This window comes from Cricetulus griseus (genome assembly GCF_003668045.3).
Source record: "Cricetulus griseus strain 17A/GY chromosome 1 unlocalized genomic scaffold, alternate assembly CriGri-PICRH-1.0 chr1_0, whole genome shotgun sequence".
In the NCBI taxonomy this organism is placed as follows: domain Eukaryota; kingdom Metazoa; phylum Chordata; class Mammalia; order Rodentia; family Cricetidae; genus Cricetulus; species Cricetulus griseus.
Window position 1 is genome coordinate 239,504,909 of NW_023276806.1, and position 20,656 is coordinate 239,525,564.

The 20,656-nt window shown below is 38.9% G+C and overlaps 1 protein-coding gene and 1 long non-coding RNA gene across 2 annotated transcripts in view; one reads left to right on the plus strand and one right to left on the minus strand.

The window, feature by feature from the left end:
• Positions 1-20,656, minus strand: part of LOC118239332 (palladin-like) — a 246,941-nt gene that overhangs the window by 103,190 nt on the left and 123,095 nt on the right. The gene's annotated exons all lie outside the window — the stretch shown is intronic.
• On the plus strand, positions 1,814-19,230 carry LOC103160224. Its single transcript, XR_003480922.2, has 3 exons — positions 1,814-1,927; positions 18,316-18,469; positions 18,687-19,230. It is a non-coding gene; the product is annotated as an uncharacterized LOC103160224 (long non-coding RNA).

The window sequence follows — 20,656 nt, forward strand, 5'->3', positions numbered from 1 at the left end:
ATAGAAAAACCAGAGGAGCAACCCAAGCAAAACACAAGGAGCAAACTGACACCTTTGCACCCAACACACAGAAACATTTATATGTTTTGTAGCATAAGATATAGAAGAGGCCTCATTTTCTTGAGCCCAATATATGGGAAAGACTGGGGTTCCTTTGTTGTTTGTTTTGCTTTTGTTCTTTGAAAAACAATTGTTCCCTTAAGTTTGGATGCAATGTATTAGAATATCATGCTTAAGTTGTATGTTCATAATTAACTGTCTTCATTTTCAGGACACTGGGTTATTCTGAAAGTCACTCAGGAGCAAAACAGCAGCTTAAAAAGACATTAGAATATCAAGCTTATTGCATAAAAACCTCTAGAGGAGTAAATAAGCAACAACAAAACTGTTATTTTGATTTTTCTTGGGAAAATAAATCCTGGGACACTTTGAATTCTAACTAGTGGCTCAAGAATGTTTAACTGGTCTATTAAAAATGTTGATAAACACTGTAATTTTCCAGATGGTATTAGCTTGTTTGGGATCTTACAATGAGCTCCACAGTCACTCCATAAATTAGAAACACACACTTGATAGCAACAGATTTCTCTTTATGGTGGCTAATCCACGTCTGGGATATGGCTATATAATTTTAATGCATTGGTGGGGTATGCTTTCCCCAAAGCCGCCTTCCACGAATCATATCTTTTTGAAGTTCGTAGATGTTTACAGTCCCTTCTTCATTAAGATAACTTGTATTTCCCATACCAGGTTTGAAATGCCTGACAAACAGTTTGGACACAGAGCACAGTGAGTCAGGTTGAAGATAGCTGAGCCACATAGCCTGGACTCTGCTAATGGAGTAGAAGTAAAAGAACTTCCTACCCAGCACTGCTGCTGTGTGGCTTCCCTTCCGGTTTGACTTCCCCTAGGCAGAGGAACATAGTCCAGGGTTCACAGCTTACAGAAAGTCATTGGTGTCCCATTGCTCTGGGTTTCTGAAGATCAGAATACTAACTGGCCCATTGTGGTAGCTGCCACTCTGGGTGATATTTATTAATTTACTTGTTTGCCACTAGAATCTGAGGTCCTTGAACTATAACTATAAGCTATAGTTCTCTATCTTTCTCCATGTCTTTCTTTTGCCTCTTTGCCTTTCTCTGTGTCTCTCTGTCTCTGTGTCTTCCCACCCCCTCTCTTCCCCTCCCCCCTCTCTCTTCTCCTATTTGTCTGCCTGACTGACTTCTCCCTCTGTCTCTCTCTCTCTGTCTGTCTCTCTCTCCCTCTCCCCCCCTCTCTCTGTATGTGCACTCACAAGTGCCTGTTTGAAGTGCTAGGAATTAAATCCAAGGCCCTAAATATGTGTTAGGCGAGTACTCTATAAGTGACCTGTATCATCAGACATTGGCATTTTGAGCTGGAGTCTTGCCAAGTAGCTTGGGGCCTTGAACTCCTATGTGACCCAGGCTTTCCTTGAATTTTCAACCCTCCTTCTTTGGTTCTTCCGGTATGCCTATACATCCTCTAGAATCTATGTCTTGACTGGTATTTATTTCTGGTAAGTAGGTTAGAGTTTTATGCTTAGATATTCAATAAATGTTTGGATGGCCAAGTGAAGGAATGAATGGTCTTCACAGTGCTTACCTGACAAGTCTGTAGCCATCTTTTGATAGTACCTTCTAAAAACTCCTTCTGTTGGGGGTTTTATGCTGGGTTCCTCCATGTCTTATGTCTTTTGCTGCCAAGATTCAAGACCTAAGGTTTGACTCAACCATTAGTGTTCTCAGACTCAGCTCATAAAAATGTGTGCCTAATCTGCTGTGGATGTGGTGGCCCCACCCTCCTGTTGTGGTTAGACCCAGTAGTTAGAAGTTAGAGTGAGCAGGGCAGTGGACAGGTTGTGGAAGATGGCCATTAGAAGGCTGAAGTTATGCTGTGGAGAAAAAAGGTGGGTGGAAATTATACAAGCGACAGGAAGACATACTAAACAGAAAGAAGGCAGAGGTGGAAGGCAGCCATAAGGGTGGTAACTTTTGGATGTCTCAGAGCTACTGTTGGTCCCAAAGTTCCTGCTGATTGCTGCTTCTCCAAACCAAATAGCATGATGCTTGTATATGTATTCGTGTCTTTGTACCAAAGTCCTGTTCTTATTTTTGTAGTCCTAGGGACTGAGTATTGGGCCATGCACATACTAGACAATTGCTCTATCACTGAGTGACATCGTCAGCTCTCTTTTGAACTTTTTGCTTTCACATTTATTCAAGTGTGTGTGTGTGTGTGTGGTGTGTGTGTGTGTGTGTGTGTGTGTGTGTGTGTGTGTGTGTGTGTGTGTGTGTGTGTGAGTCATACCCAGATGTGGAGGACAGAGGAATTTTCAGTTGCTTTGCTCAGTCATTTTCCACCTTATTTCATTGAGACAGGACTTCTCACTGAATCAACATCCAGGCTGGTGGCTGGCTAGCAAGCCCTAGTGCTTCTTACCCTGTCTCTGGTTCTAACGGCACCGGGGTAACAGATGATTGCAGCCTAGCTTTTTATGTCGGTACCAGGATCCAAAATTAGATCCTCATGCCTACACAGCAAGTGCTCTGATCCTTTTTTATAGAGAAAACTCCACACCAAGTTGCTTGAATTGGTCTTAAACTTGTGATTCTCTACCTTATCCTCCCAAGTAGCTGGGCTTATAGTCCTGTGCCATCAGGTCTGTACCATCAAGCCTAGCTTAAACATTGTTATTCGAGATAACCTGTGCATGGCAGATTATTAGGCAAAGGAATTTCAAATCCTATTTTCATCAGTCTGGAAGCAGATAGTTGAATTTGTTTGAAGAGAAAGAGAGTTTGATTTAGCTTTGTACATATAGACACCCCTACACACACACACACCACACACACACACACACACACACACACACACACACACACACACACACAATGAACCAGATCTTCTAGTGGAGGCTTCTCAGTGTTGTCCTACATGACAATCATGAGGTGGGGGGTGATAGTATGTAGAGGTGGTGGGAGACGTGGTTGGCTCTTTGTAACAAGCTGTGCAAAGGAAATGTGTGAATCGTTGATCTCTGGCAACACAGAAGTAAAGTCAGTGGCCTAGAAATCTCTGGAGCAGATGTGGTCAGTCACAAAGCTTGCTCACAGGGGAATGATTCATGCCCAAGCACTTCTGCTCTAAAACAAGCTGCTCAGTTTCTCCGAATGGGAGAGGTGGCTCTTTCACTCCCTATGTAATTCGACGTGTCACGTAATGTGCCTATAGAAACATATTCACAGGATCTTTTAAAACAAATAGTTTGTCAAAATACTAGGAATTTTGGCCCCATGCTGTAACCAAGATTATTAAAAGAAAACAAAGGACTCAAGGCACATCCAGACTTGCAGAAGAGAAATTATTGAGACACAAGGAAATAGTGATAAATCATTGATTTCTTAACCTCCCTGCATCATTAAGAAAATTATTCTAAAGACAGCTCATAGGCAAGCCTACACATTCCCTTCTCCCCAGGCAAGGCTGACATTGCATCATAGCGATCTGGTCCTTCTATAGGATTACTTTTCTCTTTTTAAGGAAAATGTTCTTTCAAATACTCTAGAACACACCTATCCCTCTTCCCGGGCAACTAGAAACCTTCTGATCTTTCTAGAACAACTTGCAGGCCAGATTTATCTGTATGCTCCATTTAATACCAACATCTGCCCCTGTGATAGCAAGGTTGTTTCCAAGCAAAGTACCCTGAAACAGTGCTGATCATCCAGTTATCATTGGCAGGGTGCTGACCTAGAAAGCCTGATTGGTTCCTGCTTGACTTTGCCATAAAGTTACAAGCACATTATTGACATTGATTCAGGAAAAGAAAAACAAACTGAAAGTGATGTAAGCAATTTGCAAGTTGAGTTTCTCTACAATAGTCCTTCTTACTATTTTAAAAAAGATGGGAGAAGAAAATAATTTATATATAGCAAGTCATAGAAATTACTTTTGAACAGAATTTATATTTTCTACAATTATAAAGGTATTTTAACCACAAAGAAAGTGGATAGCATTAACACAGTTTTATAAGTAGAAACCTCTTTTTATTTCTGTTCAGTCTTTAAAAGTAGCCCGTTAGAAGACATCCCATACCATGCATGTTACACCATCTGTGCCCATGCATTTCTGCTCAAAACATTCTATGTGTAACCTGATATGGATACAGTATAGTGCATGATCTATATGATCTCAACAGTGGCTAAATTAAGCATACCATTTTACAACTTGTTCTTTTCCTTTTAAAATGTAACTTAGGTATCTTTCATAGTGAGAAAGATGTAATTTACTCTTTTAAATAACTATACAGTAAATTATAGTGTAAATATCTATAACGAATTGTGTTGATTCTCCATCCATTTTTCATATGTTTGCTTTCTCTTTTATTACACATAATGCTTCATGGGGTATTCTTATACATAAAGCTTTATTCATCCATGAAAGTCTGCTTGTACAGTGGATTGTAAGTAACCAAGTGTTGGATCAAAAGATACACGATTCTAAATTCTGTGTCTAGCAGAGTTTAGATATCCTTCCACTTTCAGTTATCACCACCCAGATGTGTTGAGCTAATTTCCAGTGAGCTAATTAACTATGAGTTTAATCTTTTCATTTTCATGGTTCTTGTAAGACCTTGCAGACTGGCTTGAATGCATAGATATTTCTAATACTTCTATAAGATTAATAAAGAGATTTGTAACCGTCCTCAGCAGTGATGGCTAAATCTTTGTTCTTCTACAGTGGGTTATCTCTCACATGTCAAGTGAAGTTGGAGCAGCTGTTGGGTATTTGGGGAATCAGGCTTAGGGAATCTGAAAGGAGAATACATAAAAATCTTCCAGGCTAACCCCTGAGGTAGACATAGGGATTCACCATCAAAGACACTGATCAAAACTATAAAATTAAAATAAAAAGTTGGTAGAATATAAAATTAAGGCAATAAAGATGACCAGTAAAATATAGAGGTGTTTTGTTAAAAAGAAGTGAATTGTAAAACAAACAAAATCAGCTCATTCCAAAAGTAGTAATATATTTTAGATAAAAAGACATAATATATTTTAGATAAAAAGTCTTAAACAGGGTCCTGGATTATTGTCTGATAACCTTCCTTCCTTCCTCTCTCTCTCTCTCTCTCTCTCTCTCTCTCTCTCTCTCTCTCTCTCTTTCCTTCCTTCTTTCCTTCCCTCTCTCCCTCCCTTCTTTCTTTCTTCTTTCTCATGATCATCCTGCATCGGCCTCCTTCAGCAAATCCTACTGACATGCACCACCACAACCAGTTTAATAACAAGTCATATAAATACATTGAAACATTGAAAGCGATCGAGTTTCTTGTCGATTTGTCAGGAAATACTGTCAGGGCAACAATAACACAACACTCATGTAACAGGATGTCAGCAACAACTGCACAATAGGGCCATCAATCCAAAGTCCTTTGACATTGGAGAGTCCCGACTGTACAAGGTCTGAAGTTTTGTGAAATGTGACATCATGTGGGAAAATGTACTGTCAGAGGTTTCTATGAATTTATCGGCTATTCTAGAAAATTATAAGGCATATCATTGACTTGTGAAAGAAAAGTTTTCCAAACTATGAGAAGCAAAATCATGATGTAAGCCAGAGAAAAATGACTTTGGTTTCTGTTCTGCCTATATAAAATTGTCATATAAGATCGTGATAATCAGGAGGTATGCTACCAAAGACATAGAGAAAAGACTGTAGAGATTATATTCACATATTATGGTGTGTTATTATAAGTATGTTATTTTTCTGCATTTTTGCAAAGTGTTTGGGATATTTGTCATCTTTAAAAGTTTATAATTCAATATACTTATTACCAATCTAAATAACGATTCATGATAAAATGATAAAACTTAATCTTGCACCTCTTTTAAAAAAACAAGTCTCTAAAATTGCATGAGCTTCAGGCACAGAAGTCAGGTCCAGGCCCTAGTGAGTTTATGAGGGTGCCTCTTCACACATGTTCTTGCCAACTCTGGGCAGTAGTAAAATATTTTCTCTGCATGCCAATCTGATAGTGCGTGGCATATCTTAGTTGTTTTAATTTATATTTCTTTAATTAGGAATCAAGCTGAACATTTTTCATGTGATTATTTTCTGTAGCTCTTCCTCTCATTATCCTTGCCTATCGGTTACACACACACACACACACACACACACACACACACACACACACACACACAAAATTTATCTGTGGCAGTCTGGTTAACAGCATTTATTTTTCTGCCTGTGAATTGCCTTTGGAATATTATCCTGAATCATTTATTATTCATTTCATATTGACTATGATATCTTTCTCTCCTTTAAAAACAAAACTTTTATTAAATGTACAAATTCACACACAGGTTTTTGCTTGTTTCTTTGGTTTTGAGTCAGATTCTAGCTGTGGTGCTCAGGGTAGTTTTGGACCCCTCCTGCCTCAACTTCCTCAGTGATGGGGTAATAGGCATGTGCCATCATACCTGGTCATGACTGGATTTTTGAAAAAAACTAAAATATTTACATAAAGTAGATTGGTGCTTAGTGAGACTTGACTCCATTACCTAACTTTAAAAATATAAATATAATTTTAGAAACATGAAAAATCTAAACACTCTGACTCACTATCTCCAAGTTAGAGGATAGTAAAATACTTTTAAAAATATTGCTTTAGCTATTTTCTCCTTCTCTTTTTATTACAGAATCATTCCATTCTGTACTTGGAACAGGTGAGGAAATAGGGCCAATCTACAAGACTGGCATTTTTAATGCCAGAAAAGACACAATAAGAATAAATAAACTACCCCTGCTGATGTCCTGGGAGGACTTGCCCTGTTCTTATTGTCCTGGTTTGTCATGTTCTAGGCACATAGTGCTGGGTGCATCTTGATGAATAATTGATGCCATCCACTAAAGGTAACACATGGAAATACATTTGCTTCACTCAACAGCTTTAGTCACCCCACTTTCCTGGCTGTCGCTTCTCACCTTGTGACCCACTTCAAATATCCAAATAAAGCCTTTTTTGGATCCTCAAGGATACCTCATCAGTGTTTTGGGGACACTTGCTTTACATCATCTCCATAGCACTCAAAGTATATTGTTATCTCTGCTTGCTTATTCTCCATTTAAACCATGAACTTCTTGCAGATGGGAACTTTTTGTGTTCATTTTGAACTACACAGAATTCATATAGAGTTTGTGTCATAGTAGGTATGCAGTATAGTTGTTTTGGAGTGTGGATAGAGCCTATTATGACTGAAATGAAGTATGAAATAGTGTATATCCAAACTACTGAAAAACACCTAGTAGAGGTAGACCTGCAATACCAGGAGGGCAGCACACATTGCTTTGATGGCTATTAAAAGCCATATATTCTGTTGAGTAGACAAAAATAATTCACAGTGGGACCCCATTGTATCCTTGGGTTTCTTGGATCTGGCACCTTCACAACTGAGTTCATATTTAAAAGCTGGGAGCACTGCCCCTGTGTGCTGGAAAGACACCGCCTTGCCTTGCTGAGAGTTAACACATTTGCTCTGTATAAACACACTTTACAAAGTGAAAACTGCTAACGTTTATAGAGAGACATGAGCTGGGCTCTAAAATGACAGTGCGCGAACGTTAATAAACACTCACTCATATAATTAAACATAATAAGCATTTTGGACAAAGGCTTCAAAGTAGTTTAAGCATTTATAGCAAATGATGCGATCTGGTAGAGGAAAGCAGATCCCGGAGGGACCAGTATACCATGTGCCTCTGGCGTCCTCCCATCTGCTCATTATGTAGTAACATGTTGTCTCCATAAATCATTGTGCGATGCAATAGTGTCTCATTTATATTTTCCAAAACACAGTAATGTTGAGAAAGCTAAAATAGTCTGGTTCTTGGGTTTTAGGCATGCACACTAATGCTGCAGTGTTAACTTAATATGTGGCATTGTTACAGAAACCAAGCTATTGATTCAATTGGGAAGGCAAACAACTTCAGGCTTTACCCCCTGATGGAGGTCCTGGACAGGTAAACACTCATCTTTGGTCTTGAATGACCTAGTTAGTGCTTCCAATTTCGATCATTTATCATTGCTTTGGGAATAATATCTCATCACAGCTTGCTCAAATGTGCTTGACCCTGAGTTGTAAAATAGACAACTCGTTCATTTGGAATGGATGCCTCACTATGAAGATTCTCCTTGCTTGGGATGTATGTTTTGCATCTCTGACACTTCTATATGGGGTTACATATGTTATCTGAACACACTATAGATTAAACCTAGACATGGTTCAGGTTCCCACAGATTCCAACAGGACTATTGCTATGGACAAGAGCTGTAAGGCTTGACTAGTGGATTTCAGAAACTTAAAAGGTCAGTTATTGAATGTATTGGTACTGGTTGTGCATAAAAATCTTGGCAATATCATACTGCATGTTCATTTAAAATATTTCAGTTGAGGACTATAGGGATCAGTCTTCCTCTTCCTCCTCCTCTTCTTCTTCTTCACCAAGATCACTTACCAGATCTAGAGTTCAAGGCCAAGGCAGTCTGACTATAAGCCTTCCTGAAAAAAGGTTTTTTTCTTTCTTTCTCTCTCTCTTTGTCTTATGTTACCAACATTATATTTATGAACATTTTAGAGGATGTTGCCTTTCCTCACCCTTTTTTGAGGCTATTTTGCAAAAACAATCTCTGCTTCCTGTCAGTGATGGCAATGTGGCCAGTCATCTCATGCATGAGATGCATGAGATGCCACCAGCAGGACACTATCCACTGTCATGCCTTCCCCATCATAGGACTGTAACCTCTACATGTGAGGCAACGTAGACCATTTCTTCATTATTGCTTCTGAGAGCTATTTTCACACGCATGAGGGGAAAAAAAACACTAATGTATCTGGGGACCAGGGTTCAAATTGTCTCCATATTTTTGCTAAACTTTCACATGTGGTGTCTGAACCCATGTCTTTTTCTTTTCTCAGGCCACTCACAGGTGCATTCCATAAGCCTTTTTCATTCCTACTTACATAGTTATCTCATCTCTTTTGTCAAAGGCTGCCCTGCTCTTTAAAACCCTTTTAAAGAACTGAGTCGATTTTTTGGGAGGAGGGGCAGCCATAGATAGGCTACCCTTACCTCAGTGGATGACAGTACACGTGTACATATCAACAGAATTTACTGAACTTTATAGGTTCAAAAAAGAACATAGGAAGTTAGGAGGAAGATGGGAGCTATCTTCGGGGGAACAGAGTGAGCTGGAAGGAGGCTGTGGATGATGGACATGATCAAGATACATTATATACATGTATAACATTTTCAAATAAAAGTAAAATATAAAAAGAAAACACAGAACCCATTTTTCTTCTTTTAACTTCTGCTTCTTCTTATTTGTGTCAAGACTTTTCCTCATCATGACTGACAACTGTGATGTTAACTGTGAGATCTTTGATGAGATTAATGTGCAAAACTCTGAAGTTCTCAATGTTTTTTTTTCTTATCAACCTCCAATAAGCTTATAAAATGTCTTCTCAATAGCATAGTACTTCCTAAAAGCCATGAAGAATGACATCTGTTGATACCTTGAAATTTAATACTTACAATATTAACAGTTTTTCTCATGTTTTTTGATGTAAATCACATGTGTCTGTACTCTGACCAATGTTATGATGTAAGTGAGATCTTTGGTACCCACTTTGAGACTTGCTTCCGAAAGAAAGAATTGTCTGGTTCCAAAAATCTGACTGAAACACAGTGTTGAAAGCTGGGGACTCCTTGTATTCACTTTTTGTGGCAATACCTTTTCTTTTCTGTGGGATGCTCCTGCCTTCTAGCTTCATCCTCATTCAGCTTCTGGCCTAGAGGTTAAAGTATCAAAGAGAGCTTGCTAGGAAAGTTTCATACTTTTTACTATTGATCTAGATTTCAAAGTCAAGTTATTGGTTGGCCACGGTTTCATCAGCACCGTTGCTTCCCTTTCATCTTGGTGACTGGTAATCTTCACTCAATAAACATCTATTTTGAGTTGAGTAGACATGATGAATAGAAAGAAAAGAGCCAGAGAACAGAGGATTTCTCTTTCTCTCTTTAATTAGAGAGAGGCAGCAGGGAGTAGCCTTTAAGAGTTTTTTTTTTTTTTTTTTTTTTTTTTTTTTTTTTTTTTTTTTTTTGCTTAGAGGTAGAGCTGAAAACTTAGCAGAAAGGAGAAGGGAAGCCACATGAAAATGAGAGGTTAGATTAACAATAAACACTTTAAAATATCCTATCATGGTTTTTAAAAACCCAATAAGTAACCAATAAAAGAGAAAATTATAAGGGAGATGGTGAGAGTGTCATTTCTCTACCGGTTTGTAATTCACTGGGTTCATTCTAACAATTTTTGCATAGTTGATCACTTTTTAAAGGAAGGGGACCACTGCATTTTGTTCTCATGTAAATCTCAGAAGAAAAGTCTTAATTCGGGCAATTACCATGGTCTTAAACATGTAGGCCTCTTCATAATTTTATAGCACAAATCTGTCAGGACAATGACCTAGATTCCTCATCAAGTTTAGTCCTGTAGGACTTGTTCCACGAAGTATAATAATGCTATTATTTTTATCTTGGCTTTTAGACAGATAAGTCTGAGTTTTTTTTTTATTTAATACTTCAAGTTGCTACCTTTGAAAGAGTGATATAGAATCTAAGCAATAAATCATAATAAAGAAGAGTTAGTATCAAATAGAAAAATCAGGTGTGACACTTTACCTTAATTTATCTTCTAAAACTTGATCTACAGGTCTGAGAATTTTTAATGTTAGAAGCAGATTAATTTATTAATTTTTATATTAGTTTTTAACAATTGCTTTTTAAGGCACACTTTAATACAACTTAACCAGTAATTTTTTAAGACTCAAAATGAAAACACCTTTACATAAAGTTCTAGGTAGAAATTCTTCTGATTTAGCGATGTTATTTTCCCCTGAAAACTCATTTCTCTTACATGTGTTTGTTATGTATTATTGGAATTGCCTCATGAGTCCATATACAACTTTTAATATCACATGAGTAATCTTCTCATTTCTTAGTTTGCATCCATATGCTGGAAATTACTTCTCAAACAAGTGACTTTTAACTTTAAGCCTTCTCTTGTTCCCCTTTCTCCAAAGAAAATGTTCAGTATCAGAAGCTAATTATCAATAGCATTAACACAAAAAGGAAGTCTCATTGAGATCTTTTTTTAGGAAATGAAATAAAAGATTTCAAGTAAGGAAATTTCAGCAGGAATAGTGCCTAAATTGAACTTCCCAAGCACAGTCTAAAGAATACAGCGATATTATATAGAATAGAATTAATCATGCACTAAGTTCAATGAATTTCTAGGGTTATTCTCTGGGATGTAGGTGAAGTGTCCAAGAAACTCAGTTTGCTGTAGTGTTTAGAGAGAATGGATGGTGATAAAGACAAGGACTGTTTCTTATTGACTATCTCCTATGCCCCAGCTTTCTCTCTCTGTCTCTGTCTCTCTCTCTGTGTGTGTCTCTCTGTCTCTCTCTCCCTTCCTCCCTTCCTTCCTTCCTTCTTTCCTTCCTTCCTTCCTTCCTTCCTTCCTTCCTTCCTTCCTTCCTTCCTTCCTTCCTTCCTTCCTAATTCTCTCTTTGATTTTTTTTTGAGACATGGTTTCTCTGTGTAGCTTTGTAGACCAGGCTGGCCTTGAACTCACAGAGATCCACCTGTCTCTGTCTCCCGAATGCTGGGATTAAAGACATGCACCGCCACCACCACCTGGCTAAGCTTGGTTATATTTCTATACCTCTGATTCTCACACCAAAATTTTAGGGAGGTGTTATGACCCCCTTTTTATCTGGGTCACAGGAGTTGGGACCTTCCTCCTGCTTTGTGTCACTCATCTTCCTCACCTGAAGTGTTACTGAAATATCTCTGATGTCCTTTTGTGGGAGGGGACTGCTGCAGTATCTCACCTGGCAAGAAGGCAGAAAGATAAACACAGTAGACTGATAGCACACACTTTGTAGATTCTCCTTCTGATAAACACACCTATTTCAATTCATTCTTCCCTCCATGATGCTCTGTCCATTTGAGCCAAAGTATAGACTTGTTTAGTTATATAATATATTAGACTATTACTAAGATGCTAATGCACACCACAGGACATGTCTTAGACGTCCAGTCAGTCCCTGTACATAATATCCTTAGTAGAATAACAAAATTCAAAACCATATGGCCTGCTCCTTAAAATGCACTAAACGTTTGATAAATGGTATAAATCAAAGCATGTTAGTATTGTATTATCATACACAATGAATTTACTATTGTTATACATTTCTCATGTTATTCTAATGGTGTGGTACTAACTGGTCTTAGAATTTTTTTCTGAGGAAGAGCATTATTTGTTGGAAAAAAAATACTTAGGTATTCATTGGAGGCCAGCTGACATTAAGACTTTTATGGAGTAGTTAAGACTTCTGGTCAAACTGGGGAAAGAATTTGGAGTTAAGTGTGCCAGTTTTGGAGGTTCTGGCAAATTCTCTCAGAACTTAAACAGACTTCCTTGTAAAATCTGTCAAGGGCTGGTTTTAGATTCAGGTTGACATGGGACAAAACTGAGACAGCTCATATGTGTGCTGAAAGGCAGGAAAATGGACTGTCAGAGAAAAACCACTGGCTGGGATTTCTCAAGAACATTCAAGAACTTTTGCCTTTTTAATACTCAGTGCTGGATAGGGGGGTCTACCGGGCTTTATTAGCATGGCTTTCAAAGAGTCTCTGATGGTGTCTGAATCTCCATACAGTTTAGCAGTAAACTTCTCCTCCTTCAGAACTCCCCAGACTTTTCTTTCTTAATAATAACAGAGTATTTAATTGGGACTAGATATTTCAACTTGGTTCTCTTCGGGGACCTTCAGCTTTCGAATACAAAGGTAGGGGTTTACACCCCCCACTGGTGGGAGGTGGCATGGGTCCAGTCGATTGAGGTACCCCCAGGAAAGATCTCAAGGCTACAAGGCCCTGGTCTGCAAAGCAGACACATCAATAGTCACAGGAGGAAATGGATATGGAATCGCTTTACAAAAGAGATGACTCAGAATTCTGACTCAGAGGGATTTGGGCCAATTTCTGATCTCATCCTGGAGTCGGACAGCACCTGGGCTTTCCTTGGAGTTCTCCTAGCTAGACTGAGTTTAGGACACACCTGTCTGGCCCAGAGGGGATAAACTGGGGAGTGAGAACTCTACCTGCAGGGGAATGCAGCTGCTCCTCTCAAATCAGACAGGGGATCAGGCTGATAGAATTTATCACACTTTGGATCAGGAATAACAAATTCTGGCACATTCAAGCACTGTAAAAGGAATACAGTCTTGGCCAGTTTAGGGCCAGCTTTTATTTTTTGCTTGATGGTGGCTTGTTTCACCTGAAACATCCTGTTACCTGCAGTTGTTGCTTCAAGAAACATTTGCTTTCAGTTTGAGTTTGGCCCAAATGTGAAAACTCATTGCTAAGGAGCAGATGAAGTGCTGAAAAATTACAAGAGTCACTTTGCTTAAGGTCGTAAGTTTCATGTTTTGTGGAAGGGAATGTCTGAAGGAAAATCCTTTTTTCTTGAAGAAATTTCTGGAAGAATTATAATATGCTACTTTCAAAACATTGCTTGTACTTTTTGTGTTCAAAATGATTTTGTGAAGTAACCCGAGAAGTATTGCATGTCTGCCCCCAAAAGTTTGTAAAGTTATTTCCTTCTATTGTAACTAGAGCCTGCCCCAAATGTTTCTAAGGCTATTTTTTTCTTCCCTTAACATCTGCAAGAGATCCCACCTGGGGTTCCCTGGGTAGCTGTCTTTAGGATGCTCTGACTTTCCTTGAACTCTCAGCATCATGAATCTGTTTCTAGCTCCAGGAGGTTAGCCCCAAGGGGTTTCTCTGCAAAGCTCAACTCCCAGGGCTACCAAAGATCCTGGGAGGAATCTGGGCATGGAATCAGTAGGGAAGAAAAAGCAAATCAATGACTCAGAATTGCGAAAGTGTCTGAGATCACTGTTGATAGGAATGGACACTCCACAGGCATTCCCAGACCTCACGGAGACCGATCCAAATCTGTCAGCATCAGATTCACCTTAGGGATGACTCAATTCTATTTCTGCCTAAATGACTGGTCTTGGAAGAGACACCAGGAAATGAGCCTCATAGGACAGTCTTGGGGGTCTTATCTTCCACCCACAATTCTTTCCTACTTGCAGTCTCAACTTAGCACTTGACCCCAGCTTATGTGCCCTTTCTGTGTTGTTATTTCATGAGTCATTTGAGCACTGGTAGGCCAACTGGAGACCTGTGCCTTCGCTGTTGAGAGTTTTATCAACCAGTATCGTAAAGTTCCTGTTTGGGAAAGGGCAGACAGGGAAAATCGCACTCCTCAGTAGAGCTGACTAAGAGAACTGGGACACTTAAAGAGTGACAAAGGACAGAAAAAAAGCTGCTGAAAGGGCTTCAACTTAACCATTCCCAAGGCAATGTGGCTGGAGAAAAATGGAGAAGTCAGGAGATGTTGGCATCACTTTCCTTCATAACTGCTGTCACATCTAACACTTGGGCTCTGAAGCCCTCCAAACTTTTGAGTTCCTGGAAGAGCTTATGCTGGACAGTCTTTCTAGAGAAAATCGGTGAGCTGTGTGCTGCTGCAGCCAAGCAGGGCTGCTACTGAATGATGTAAGCACTTGCTTTCCTTCAAGAGCAAAAGCAATGTATGTATCCTAGCAAATCAAGTCAAAGGTGGAAAATATTTCAGTTTGTATGCAATTGTTTGTCTACCACTGTCCCTATCAGACCTGGGAACATGTAGTTCTGGCTGGCCTTGAACTCATGAAGTTTAGGATAATCTTGAATTTCTGATGTTCTTGACTCCACCTCAGGCTAGGACTCCATGCCTGGTTCAAGAAGAAACCAAACCCAGGGCTTTGTACATGTTAGGTAGACATTCTATCAGGTAAATTATGCCCTTAATCACCAGATCCTTACCCCCTTGAAGACTTTTCCAGCTGCTGGCATCTGAAAGCTTAATGTACTGTGGCTCATAAGGACATACCAGGGTTCCCTAACTGCAGCACCCAGACCTTTGAGGAACACAATCCCCATCTGTGGTTGGGACTGGGTGATGTGGAGTTTCCAGTGCGGTGTGGTATCTTTAGCAACATTATTCTTGTCCATTTGTTACATACCAATAGTTTCTTCTAGTATTGACAACCAGAATGTCCCTAGACATTGACAAATCGGGCTGTGGTGATGAGCTGTTCTGTTACAGATGTTGATAACCATCCACCCAATGGCTGTTTTGTCACAGATGTTAATAATCAATCAATCTATGGCTGTTCTGTCACAGATGTTGATAATCAATCAACCCATGGCTGTTTTGTTACAGATGTTGATAACCAATCATTCCATGGCACAAGGTGCTTCTGGCCTTTGCCTTGAGGCAACATTTCTTAAGGAAATCTAGGAGAAAACAGTTTAAATTCCACAAAAGAATTAGTGGCAAGAGCTTAGAGGAATAGAAAAGTTTTAATAAGCCCCAGTGTTTAACCCTGACCCTTGATCTCAGGAAGCAAAATCTCCAGGAATTGATAAACTACTGTTGGGATCATTGGGGTGTTTTATTGGGATTTGATTTTAATCCATACCTGGAAATCGATTCAGGTTACCTTTTAGCTTGGCAAATCCATAAGTCTCTGACTATCTCAGTTTTACTAGATCTTAAGTAAATGTGCAGATGTGACCCTCTATTATCTTTCCCCAAATATTAGGAGATCAACAACAACAGGTAATGATCAACTCTGGGCTGTGCTAGGGGAAGAAATCTCAAGCTGGGGCTCACACGTTCTCTGTGCTCTTAAGATAGGCATTGCAGTGTAAGTTTGGGCCATTTCCAGCCCCTAATGGTTTACCATGACTTTGGAGAATATTAAAATCAGTGGGTAGAGGAAGATCTCAGCTTTCTTTTCTTCCAGGGTTGAAAGTAATACCATGATGGTCCCTACTTGGGTAGAACCCCCCACCCCCACCCCATTCCCCCTCAACCACAGTCTCTTGAGGGTCAGGAGAAATGATGGGCTATGCTATAACTTTGCTCAAGTGCTCAAAACCCTGACTAACTCATTTTTATAAGAACATTTCTGTTTAGTCTCAGAGAAAATGATAGAATAGAAGTCAAAAAGCACTACTTACATGGTGGCTTTTATAGAGAAAAATGTACTGGGTACCAGGGAATGGGATCTATCTAGTCAAGGATGTCTTCCTGACATCCTATCAGCAGGAAGGACCCACAGCCAGTGCTTTCAAATGGTATGTCACGATGAGAAAATGGCAATCTGCTCTCTCAGAAATCCAGAGAGGATCCCCTCTGTTGCTCTGAAAACTCGGATCACTAGAGTACATAGGCCACTGATTCCACCCCAGGCTGAGGAGTGGTTTAGCAGGCATTGTATTCATGTGCTCCCTCAGCTGGTGTCTCAGAAAACAACAGTCTGCTTGTCTTACTTGTCTTGTGTGCCTAGAGTTCCATGCCATGATAGATACACACATGGTGCTGAACCATGAACAGGGTAGCCAGGCTTGCACTCTTTCCACTTTCACTGAAGAGTTCTCTTAGTGTAATTTATTTCACAGGTGATCATCGAGCCATCGAAGGGCTTTTATTGGTTGTTCACAAAGAGTCTTTGTGATATTGGTTTAATGGAGAAGGGAGCAATGTCAAATACCATTTCTGGGATAGCAGAAGTCAGCTTTCATTTGTGGACAGCAGAAGTCAACCACAGTATAGCTGAAGACACAATTTGAGTCACATCTCTGATGATCTCATCTGTGAAATGCATCAGTAATGTCTCTTTTCCTTCCTGTGCTGACAGGCAAACATATACCCATGCACATTCAAACCAGTCACAAGATACTGTGATAAGAAAGAAAGATGATGGCCATGGAATTGCTTGGAAAATGGCCACATGTTGTGGACTCAAAACTATGATTTTAATTATGCACCATGGAAAGCATGCTCTAAGTTTCCTACACAATTAAGAACATTCTCAATACATTGTGAATGTATTAATAAATAGAAATGTATTTTTCCTTTTATTAATTAATTTTTTTCATTTATTTTACATCCCTACTACATCCCTCTTACCTCTCCTCCTGTTCCCCAGCCTTTGTCCACTCCTACTCAGTTTCTGCTCATGCTTTGTTGATACCAAATAGAAACATATTTTTTAAAGTATCTATCTTCTTTTGTTCACATTAGCTAAGTTGAATATTTATCATAGAAATTTGTTTATAGTCTTATTGGGGCTAGTATAAAATAGCTAATGGTGGGAGGGCGTTCCAGTACACACACCAGATCAACACGCATTTCCTTTGTACATTTCTGTGGGTACTTTGTTGAGAGAGTATTTTCCTCACCAATGTACTCTTAGAGCCTGACCTAGAATAAATGTTTGTTAAGTGAGAAAATGAAGATATGTTATATAACAACTTTCCATCAAATGATACTCTTCAAGTCTATCCACATTCTCAGTCACCAGAGGCTTCTCTTTCACACATGGTCCACATTTGGATGCTCACATTCAGAAACACAGCTGGGTGAAACTGAAGTCCCTTCATTTTTGGATGGCAGACACAAACCACAGATTGCAATAGAGGGCATGGAAACAATATTTCTGACATGCTTGGTGATTAAGACAGGGAACAATCCTTTAGATGTTTTAAAGGCTACATGTACTTCATAGACACCATTTTTCATTAAGCAAATCACACAAATTAAGAGTGTTAACACACATTATGATGAAGGATTAAGCAAAGAATTAAAAATAAAAATAATTGTTTTTATTGATGTGCAATAAAAATGAGCCATGAAAACATTTCCTTAAAATTATATGTGTTTAATGACAGACACAGTAAAGGTTGCCCGTCTCATTTGTGATGTTGGTTCTGTGACTGTTGGTATTTCCAAGTAATCTTCACCTTAAGAATAAGAGGGGGAGGTTGATGCTTTGCAACCAGAATTTATTGATTTTAATTGCTTTAAATTAAACTTGATCAAAGAGGGTAAGAAGTTGAGGGTCTTTGGGTACTCTGCAAGCTGCAGTGAGATGTTATGGGTTTGGATTCTGAAAAACCACACAGTGTTGGAACAAGATAAGTGATCTGAGCATGGGATCTGATATTTATTGGTACTAACTTTGTGCCAGACACTTTGTTAGCCATGTTACATGTCATCTCATTACTTTCTAGACTCCCCCACACAGCATTTCACGCTTCTTATTTCAGGTATAAACATTCTGAGGCTCTAAAATCGTGTGCATACTGGGATTGGTGGAGTCAGGATGGAAATTATGTCCTCCTCAGCTGTGGGAACAACACTTCCTTTGACTATGAAAGCGTAGGACAAAGAGAAGTTGAAGAAAATAGACATGAGGAGTAGGTATGGAAAATTGATAAGGTCTCAGTGACCCCTGATTAAAAGAGAAATGTAATAAAGATACTTTTGTGGTGAAAGATAAACAGATTGCATAGGTGCCTCAACAATGGAGGAAACTGTAACCTATGTAGTCTTATTTAGAAAAACATATCATGTGAATTCTGACTTGGTTCTCTTCACTCAACTCGTTTAATCTGATGGGACGACTATATCTTTTCAGGTGAAGTCAGAAAAGGAAATTAGCTTGGTGGACGAAAGATGGCAGCTTGTGTAAGCTGTGATCTTACTCCTCAACGTGGACAGAAGAGCAGCAGAAACAGTCACTGTGGAATCCTAAGGAATGTGGATCAGCCCCAGTCCAGACCTTCTCCAATTCTGCTTCTAGCAAGTGCCTCAGGAGATCTGTGCACACACTGGAGTTTGAGACCTGACCTAGGAGACAACTTTGTAGTTGCAGCATCATCCACTCACTCCCCTCTCCTCTTAAAATAACTCTAGAAAAGTATTTTCTGAATCTTGTCTTTTCATCCACAGCATATCTTGATCAAAACATTCTTAGAATACCATCTGATTTTTATAGCTTCTCATAGTCTGCCTTTCCCGGTAAAGTACAATGAAACTTCTTTATATTTCACATATACACATTCTACTTGGGACTTTTCTCTTGTTCCTAATTTTTTTCTGTTATATACCATAGGGTTAAAGTACAAAGAAGAGAATTATAGTCTTATCAGCAATAAAAATGTGTACTAATGAGTGCAATATTGAGTTGTTAAATCATTTGTTGGTGCCAGTCCCTCATAGCATTTACTTAGCATTAAAGTCCTGGAGTCAAGAAGCATATTTTTGTTCAAGTGAAATGCCGGAGTCCTTCAAGCACTAGGACTAGCTTAGGTTTATGGCAACAATGAATATGACAAATTTTCATAAAATATGATCAAGCCAAATTAACAGTACACTAAAAGTGTGGTTACATATTGTTTATTATTTATTAAAGCCACTGGAGATCAAAATAGCAAAGCAGACATACTAGTTAGCCATAGAAACCAGGAACACACCTTTAATTCCAGGACTCAGGATTAAGAGGTAGATGGATCTCTGAGTACAAGACCACCCTGGGATACCAGAGTGTGAATCAGGGCTCACAACTTTAATCCCAGGATTTGAGACGTACAAAAGGTAGAAAGGGTATCTCAGTCAGAAAATTAGTCATTAGCCATGTTGAGGAGAGCACAGCAGTCTGAGTGAATCTGAGGAGCAGTGAAGTCAGGAGCAGTTTGAGGATCACAACTTTATCTGAGCTGAGGTAGAGGTAAGAGCTAGTGGCTGGCCGCTTTGCTTTTCTGATCTTCAGCTTGAAACTTGAACCCTAATATCCTCTCTGAGTCTTTTATTTACCATGCTACATAAAAAGATCATATACTACAATTAAATAGTATTTATTCATGAGTTAAGAGTGACTCAACTTAAGAATCAAATCATGTCACATACTACTTTATCAGAGTAAAGACCAAACATCATATAATCTTCTCACTGGATGCAGAAAAGCACTTGGGAAAATTCAACATTATTTTGTGATAACAACACTCACATCAGGTATAAGAGGACTGTGCTTTCACATAATGAAGGGAATGCAAAACAAGCTCCAACTAACAATTAGTAATAAGCTGAAAGCATTTTATTCAAGACTGGGGACAAAATCAATGATGCTACTATTGTCACTTTTGTTAAACACAGTGTTGGAACTCTTAGCTACAGAAATTATGTAAGAAATATAAATATAAATATAAAAGCACCTCAAATCAGAAAGGAAGTCATCTATTTTCAGGTGATGTGATCTAATGTATAATTCAATCTATGAGATTACAACAACTCCAGCGACTGTATGAACATAAATGTACACATATGTGTACATATATGATTACACATGCACATACAGATGGGCACACACATGCACAATGAGTACACATTATCACACATACTCATGTGTATACATGATTACAAACACATACAAACCTCTACACGCATGAACACTCACAGCAACACACCCAGAACCAATAAATACAGAAAAAATTCAGGAAATAAAATCAGCACGCAGAAACCAGTTGTGCTTCTTTATGCTAGCAATGAGATCTCTAAAATAGTAATAAAAATCTTATTTATAATAGCATTAAAAAGAATAAAATACAT